Source organism: Gigantopelta aegis, chromosome 8, assembly GCF_016097555.1.
Source record: "Gigantopelta aegis isolate Gae_Host chromosome 8, Gae_host_genome, whole genome shotgun sequence".
NCBI classification, from domain to species: domain Eukaryota; kingdom Metazoa; phylum Mollusca; class Gastropoda; order Neomphalida; family Peltospiridae; genus Gigantopelta; species Gigantopelta aegis.
Window position 1 is genome coordinate 11,300,029 of NC_054706.1, and position 8,867 is coordinate 11,308,895.

The window sequence follows — 8,867 nt, forward strand, 5'->3', positions numbered from 1 at the left end:
CCATCCTGTCTTTGGGATGGTTCATATAAACAATCCTTTCCTATTAATGGAAAAAGGTAGCGGGTTCCTCACTAAGACTATATGTCACAAATGTTTGACATCCAGTAACCAATGATTAATTAATCAATGTGTTCTAGTGGTGTCGTTAAACAAAGTGAACTTTAGCTCTGCATCCAGTTCTGTGTCCGGTGTATATCACTGCCCAGTTTGACGTAGAGGTTCGTGTAATGTAGCGCTGGTATGACGTATATCACTGCCCAGTGTGACGTAGAGGTTCGTGTAATGCAGCGCTGGTATGACGTATATCACTGCCCAGTGTGACGTAGAGGTTCGTGTAATACAACGCTGGTATGACGTATATCACTGTCCAGTGTGACGTAGGGGTTCGTGTAATACAGCGCTGGTATGACGTATATCACTGCCCAGTTTGACGTAGAGGTTCGTGTCGGTGTCTTTCTAATGGAGTCACGGAGATAACTCGCAGACGTCACTTAGTGCACGATCTGGCCTTTTGGCAAATTATTTGTCACCATTGATTTTTTTGGCACAATACCGTATCTGGCAAACTATTCTTGTATTGATTTGGATGCAAAATGTGATAGATATTAGAGCAAGCGCTAACAAACCGATGAATATGTGTGTATATGTATGTATGTATGTATGTATGTATGTATGAATGCATGCATGTGTGCGTGTGCGCGCGTGCTTGTGTATGTGTGCGCGCGCGCGCGTGTGTTTGTGTTTGTGTGTGTGTTTGTTTGTTTGTTTGTTTGTTTGTATGTATGTATGTATGTATGTATGTATGTATGTATGTATGTATGTATGTATGTATGTATGTATGTGTCTGTGCGCGTGCTTGCGTGTGTGTGAGAGAGAGGTATGACGTAAGGGCGATACTTCACCCGTTAGTCGATCCACTAGGCTGTTTTCCATTTTAACCAGTACACCAGCAGGTTACTCCTCCTAAACTCTCGTCTGAAGTTTGATTTGACGTTAGATGGTTATTCCTGCTTTGGACAATCCATCTCGGCTATTTCCCGTTACAACCAGCGTGGGATCATTTACCTCTCCCCAAAATGTTCTCTACCTATAACCCAGACAGCTGAATCACACGACCAGGAAAGCGTTCTTAAACCTTTCTTTAGCTACATAAGCACAGTAATCAAGCAGACCATCAGTGCGCACTAGTGGAAACAAGCACTCTTAAGCTTGTTACTCTTTTCGTTTCAACTCCAGCAGGCCAGGAAATGAAATTGCCTCTGATGCTGGCCCTTTGAAACAAATCACAAAATAAATCAAACGAAAGTCTTTCTGTAAGTTCTGTTACGATGTGTTGGCCCATAAATCTTCGTTTCCTCGGTAGCTGCCTGTAAAATATCATGTCAAATTAGGGAGGAACTAATGATACACGATTTACGACCATTTGACGTAATCTACGGGCTCAACTGATGTGTTTTCAGTACTCCTAATTCGAATCATCTTCACTGATGTATGCTGGATCCAAGGCTACAGTTGAGAAAGAGATATTCGAAAGTCAAATGCTTTCATGCTGTCTTTTATCACTCGTTTTATGTTTATCAGAGTCATTTATTGTCTAGATTTATGTAGGCGTGGTCTCTTTAATTCGAATTACCTTCAATGAAGTACACATGGTATTAGGTTTCAACGAGGAAATATTCGTACGTCATAAGCTATCATTCTTGGGTGGGTTTTTTTTCTTTATGACCGGTTTTATTTTTACTTAAGTAATCTAGTTCCAACTTTGATGTAGTTTTTATATATTTAACTAGATTTATCTTGAATTAAGTATGTGGATTATCAAGTTACACAAAAAAAAAGAAAAAAAAAAAAAAAAAAGAAGAAAAAAGAACGCCTCCATCCTTCATTTATTGTCGGCTGTACTTTATTTTTTTTACGCCATCTTTGTTAACGTTTTTTTTCTTCTTGTAGTTTCAGTATCTTTAATTCCAGCTATTTTCAATGAGTAATGTTGAATATAAGGTTACAATATATATATAAAACCCCCATATAATTCGCATGCTTTCTGCCTTTTATTGGCACTTTGAATTGTCGTTTAATGGCAGGTCAGAGAAGTTGATGGTGTTAAAATCGTGCCTGAGTAGACGTACGTTGATGCTGATACCACACCAAATAGTTACACAGATTTTATTCGTGTAGTGGTTAAGCCATCGGCCTTAAAGACGGCAGATACACTGGACATCTCAGTATCGCATCCCAATGGAGGCTTGTTTTGTTTAACGACACCACTAGAACACATTGATTTATTAATAATCGATTATTGGATGTCAGACATTTGGTAATTTTGACAAATAGTTTTAGAGAGGTGTGACGGAACATGCTCTTATTTCTTTTCGCCTGTGGCGATATTAATTGTTTTAGAGGACCGTGTGCAGTTCCAATATGCACTTAAGCCCAGATGGGCACTTTGTTACGTAATACCTCCGCGCGACCGTGGTCGAGCTGTGCCTATTACACACCCAGCCCAGGTGCGGAGGCCAGGTGGCCAGTAGTTACGTAATACCTCCGCGAGTGCGGTTTTTACGACCGTAATTTTGGCGAATAGGCGTCAGCAAGTCTGGCCATCTAAGGAAAATTGTCGTCTTGGTCGCTGTGGAAATATCACTTGTAGGTATTCGGTGCCGCGATGTACCCCCAGGCGATACTGGGTTTTTATAATAAATAGCTAGGGTTTTAGAGATATCAGGGAGAAACATAGGAAGGCTTCCAGGGGGAACGTTGTCCGTCCGGACTGGTAATTATATATTATTTCTGCTCTGTTGTATAACCTTGATGTGATTGATGTGACTTTAAATATTTTAATACTTTATTATACCAATATTATTTAGACGGTGCTGCCGGTAATCTGACGCAGTAAACTGTAGGCTCACTGTCTAATATATATAAAGCTTAACCAGTCATCCTAGAGGACCTAGGTAACTGTAGGTTATTGTCTTTATTGTGATAGGTACCAGTATTAATTCTGTATTACAAGGTTACTGAATGAGTAGATGAGGGTTAATTAAAAATTAACCAGTTAGGAATAGAGTTGTAATCCCTTTATTAATTAAGTTCCCCTGGAAGCGTTTCTCAATTATAACACGTGTGGGTGTTGTGTCACGGTGAAGTAATTAGAATATTGTGTAAACTAGACACCTAGTTATTAACTAATTAAGTGATCAGTTCTGGGTTGTTACTAATTGTTGTTGTTAATTAACTACTGCGGCAGTACATTTGTCAGCGTAGATTAATACAGATTCCAAAGTGTATTGTGTTTTTGCTGTGTTTTCTAGTGAACTAAACGTGCTATATTATATATACTTTATATAAGATCTTATCGCGTGTATATACTGCCCGATACAGAGAGATCTAATAGATATACAGTTAGGAGAGATATTTGGATAATCGTGTTTTATTCAGTTACGGGTATTATAGGATCCCCGTAACAAGAGGAAACCCGCTAAAAAAAATCCATTAGTAGCAAAAGGTTTTTTATATACACCATTCCACAGACAAGATAGCACATACCACGAAGTTTGATATACCAGTCGTGGTGCACTGGCTGAAACGAGAAATAGCGCAAATGGCACACCGACGGGGATCTATCCCATCCCAGTGGAGGTAAGCAAGGCCACTACACCGATTTCAGTAGTATTGCCACATAGACCTACTTGTTTTTGTTTAATACCGAATAGTCGATGTGTATTTTTGAGCTGGGGTGTCGCTAAACATTAATTCTCTCTCACTTTAAGGCTCATATAGATTGGATGCGACGCGTGCGTGCGGTCCGACTGTTTCACAGTGGCTGGCCGCATGAGTCTTCCAGACACACGTATCTCACGCATCCAGTCTAGATGATCTCATTGAAACTAATGCATTTCGACTTGTTTTTATCCAGACCGCACGCACGCGCCGCATTCCATCTATATCGTAGAAGATAAGCTTTACCCACTAATAACTAACTAACCGGCGAGTTGGGCGAAGACAGGGGAGCACTGCCCAAGCTAGCCTTCTCTGAAGATAATGCATAGCCATCCCAGTTGGTATGGGTGTAGGACAGTTGTGGCGTGCTTCCATGACACAACTGTTCAAGTTTGCCTGTCGTGGACACACCCCTGATTTCGTCAGAGAGTTCTGCCCACAACAGGCCGCCTCATATGAAAATCAAATGGATATATAGCTGCACCCCTTCCCCCAGTCGCTGTCATCTTCCGAAGCCTATGAAATGTACAAATATGCATATGAAGAGTTCAGGCGCAAAACGCGATATAAACCATTTTCTTTCTAGTTTTTAGTTAAAGCCATTATTGTATGTCAGTAAGGGCTAATCGCAGGCCCGCTGATTTGCTGCAAAACGTGATTGATCCTTATGAAATTGCATTGGGTAAATCCCGGTGTTTTTTTTAAATCAAAACGCGATATACGCCAATTAAAAAAATCAATTTTACTGAAAATGAAAAATGGATATATTGCTTTTTGCACCTAAACTCTTCATATATATATATATATATATATATAGTCAAACTTCGATAACTCCACCTTCGATCTCTCGAAAATTTCGATCTCTCGACTTGAAGCGACGGTCCCGGCCGAATTGCTATATAAACTAGTAATAACGACCTTCGAAAACTCAAAATTCGAACACTCGATAACCTCGATCTCTCGACATAATTCTTTAGTCCCGCCATAAAGATTTAATTGTTTATGCATCTCAAAAACTCGACGCGTGTGGATTGATCAAACTGTCGTTGCTGGTAGTATTTTAAAAACGACTAACTTTTCAATCAAGTCAATCAGACGAAGCGTGGTCTGGGCTGTCGAGGATTACGGTGATAATTACAGAATAATAGATCGCCGGCTACGCGGAACGCACTGATCCTGTGTGTGGATGTCGGTGTTCGTAAATATTATATTATTATATTACCTCATATATGATGTATATGGTCTGAGCGAATAAAGAATTGAATTGAATTGAATTGTTCGTACATGGCGTCATACATAATTCAGATACAGTCTGGTTAACTTCAAAGAGTACTTGCAATAATTGTTAGCGCTTTTTTAAAAAATAAATGTTAGTTCCTGATTTGCATTAGTACTTTTTAACGATTTTTCTTATTTAAAATGATAAAAATGATTAAAATAATTTTGTGAACTAATCTACTGTTATTCGGCATTCAGTGTTTTATTGGTTAGTTACGTTCCACCATGTTTTGACATCTGCAAAATACACCAATGTTCATTATATTATTTACTTACTTTTACAATGTACGCAAAATAAGTGTATCACAGAAGTCGGAAGATGCCAATAAAAGGGGTGGGGTAACAGTTGTATATTAATTCACCTTTCAACTGGCGATGCATAGTTTTCAGAGTTTAGAAGCAGGCAGTGAAGTGCACGCTTCTTACAATATTAAGTGAAAGCATCCAGCTAATTTTAACTCTTATATATTAATTTCGAAAACTCAAACTCCCTGAAACTCGAACTATTTCGTCGTCCCCTTCAATATCGTAGTATCGAAGTTTGACTGTATATATATATATATATAGATTAGCGTTCAGAGGGAGATGGTGATAACGTTTGAGGTCATAACCAATGTATTTTAAAAGCAAATCCACAAAAACCTACACTGTATAGTATAACCGCATTCTATACCATCGTTTACTGATACAAAATACAAACACTAGTACAATATTAATGTCACTGTCGACAAGAAACACATTACTTTAGATTGGTCATAATGACGTTTGCCATAAAATAATCACTATCAACACAAATATGAAAATTATCGACGTGGAAATTGTTTTAACTAATAGATTTATGACAGAATAAATGAAAAAAAAAAAATACTCATTGATAGTTTTAATTAATTCCTTTCTGTTCTTATCTATATGACACAAAACAACAATAACACCCCAAACAGCCCCACCCAAAACCCCCAAAATAAACCAACCAAACGGCATCTGCTACAACACACACACAACTCCAAAATCAAGAAAGACAAAACAAATTAACAAATAAAATAAATAAATACATTAAACCCCCTCCCCCCAAACCCCCCCCCACCCAAAACAACAGCCATCTACCACTACCATAAAAGAAAACCCCCCAACACCATCCCATCAACTAAATTCGTTCACAATTTACAACACGTATTTGTTTTTCCAGTATGTTGTATATCAATAATGACAATGTATTTTTCACCACTAATGCAACATTTTTTTTTTTAAATAGAAGAAATCAGTAAACCCGAACTCCAACCAATGGATTCCCAGTCTGGAGCTCCACGCGGTAAGACGTGTTTGTTTCGCGTGTGCACACTACACGTGCTTTCGTGTGCTCGACTTGGAGGTCCTTCATTTCGTTGTTTTTGTCAGCTAAACGAAGTTTTGTACTGGGATGTATGCGGCCATTGGAACTGATTGAACGCTGGAACGCTTCTCGTTTCGACAGCCTGCACCACCAGGTTGGATTCTTTTTTAGCGAGATTCCTTGCCTCCACGTCATTTCTCCGTCTGACTATCGACTTGTTTTTTTTCGTGAACTCGTATGACGGCCATTCTGCAGAACGCCACGGTTGTTCGCGTTTAGTCTCTACATGTCCGAGCCTGTCCTAGCAGCACTGGAAGATTGACCGCCCCACTCTAAGAAGAAATAGGAAGCGGGGTCGGCCCCTACTACTCTTTTTCTAGACTTTACCTTGCTTTATAGTGATACCATCTCGTATCCTCCGGAGTCGGGCCCGTCCACACCACTATACCAAACCATGACGACTGGACTATACCCTAGTCTGATACTCTCTCTCGTTCAGACGGATCCGGCTTCTCAAGATCTGTATTTCAGCACAGCACTACACCTTCAACGTCTATCGACTGTCAATCTAGGGGTTTTCTTGACGGGATGCAACCCATCTCGTCCCTTTAAGCTGTGCACCCAAACGGCCTTAACGAGGCCACTCGCGTGGACATATCGATCGGACTTTAAACTTTTAGATCTGCGTTCAAAATTTTATGTCAAAATTACTTCTTTTTTTTAAAAATATTATTAAATAGTCCGATCCTCTCTTCTTTCTCTTATTTAATTTTGGACTGTCCTTCTAAAATGCTCCAAATTATATAAATATTCGGCCGAGCAGTCAATTCTTTTTTTTTTTGGCTTGTAACCTTTTTTTTTTTTTTTTTTATTCTATTAACCTTTTTTTACTAATTGCTATTTTCAAAATTCTGCCCATTTTCAACCCCCCCCCCCCCCCCCTCCATCCCGAGTCAGGCCACCGATCTTATCGGAGGTCGGACTCGGGATGGGCGTGTTCGAAACCCTAGTGGTATATGGGCACGTTAAACTAGTTATCATCATCATCACCAACCAATGTGTATTGAATTCCGTAACACATATTTGTAGTCCAGCAATACAACTGATCGTATTACCGCAAAGGAACTAGTTTCTAGTGATGAGTGGTTATTTGGACATGACTGATGGACTCACGTTCCCTCACCCTGCGTCCAGTTTGAGGTGATAACAAATGTATTTTAAAACTAAAACCTACACTGTAATATATCCGAACTCCAAAAACAAGAAAGAGAAAGAAGACCAAAAAAAAAAAGAACAAAAAAAGAACAAAACAAAACAAAACAAAACCCATCTAGCGCTACCCTAAATATTCCCCTCCCCCCTCCAAAAAAAAAAAAAAAAAAAAACCCCCCCCCCCCCAAAAAACCCCCAGAACAAAACAAAAAACAAACAAAAAACAAAAAACAAAACAACAAAACAACAGCAAAACAACAACAACAACAACAACAACAAAAAACCCAAACAGCAACAGAAAAGCCCAACCCACTAAAAACCCACACCCCATCAACTAAATTCGTTCACAATTTACAATACGTAACGGTTTTACCAGTATTTTGTACATCAATAAATACATATGGTTTTTTTGTGTTAAATATGACAACGTACTTTTCAACATGAGGATACACATCCTCTCCAGGTCCACCACTAACGTAAAAGAAAAAACAAAATCAGAAAAAAATATAATACAGAGGGAAAACCCGAACTCCAACTAATGTGTATTGAATTCCGTAACACATATTTGTAGTCTAGCAATACGACTGATCGTGTGTTACCGCAAAGGAACTAGTTTCTAGTGATGAGTGGTGATTTGACAATGACTGATGGGCACACGTTCCCTCACCCCTGCGTCCAGTGTGACTGCCATCAACAATGTTATCCTCTTTACACTAGTTGGTGCACCGAGCACACCGCTAACTAATAGAACACCGCGGGCCCCTATAGCAGAACGCAAAGCCTTGCATTGATAACGTGGAGACGATACCACTTACTTGCTTCGCTCTGGCAGCACTGGCGTCGGTTCTCGACTCAGAATTACGGAGAGGAATACCGCACGAAGGCGACCCGATCTGCGACCGTCTCCGAGTAAGTAACAGATATACACACTAGTAATAGTTGTTATTAAGCATGAACAACATACATGTACATATTATTTATAGTTTATTTTTTAAATCATGTTTTTCGTTAATATGGCGATGATATGATGGGCGAAATTCAAATGTCTGTTAAACAAACACGAAGATATAATAAACAAAGATAGCAATAGTTTTTACTGAGCATAAACACATATATTACTTACAGTGCCTTTTGTATTATATTTTCCGTTAATATGGCGATGATGGCGAAATTCAAACGTGTGCTAAACAAACGCAAAGATATAAAAGTATTTTAAAGATAGATGTTGAAAACGGACATATTGGATATGACTGGACATAAAGAAATATTTATATAATATATATATTTATTATATATGTATTTATGTATTATTTTATATATAGCCATA

The 8,867-nt window shown here is 38.8% G+C and overlaps 1 protein-coding gene across 1 annotated transcript in view; it reads left to right on the forward strand.

Moving 5' to 3' along the window:
• The first annotated feature begins 7,756 nt into the window (after nt 1-7,756).
• Nucleotides 7,757-8,867, forward strand: part of LOC121380138 (substance-P receptor-like) — a 69,973-nt gene continuing 68,862 nt past the window's right edge. Inside the window, exon 1 of the mRNA XM_041508922.1 lies at nt 7,757-8,449. The gene's annotated coding sequence lies outside the window, so the exon portion shown is untranslated. The remainder of the gene's footprint in view (nt 8,450-8,867) is intronic.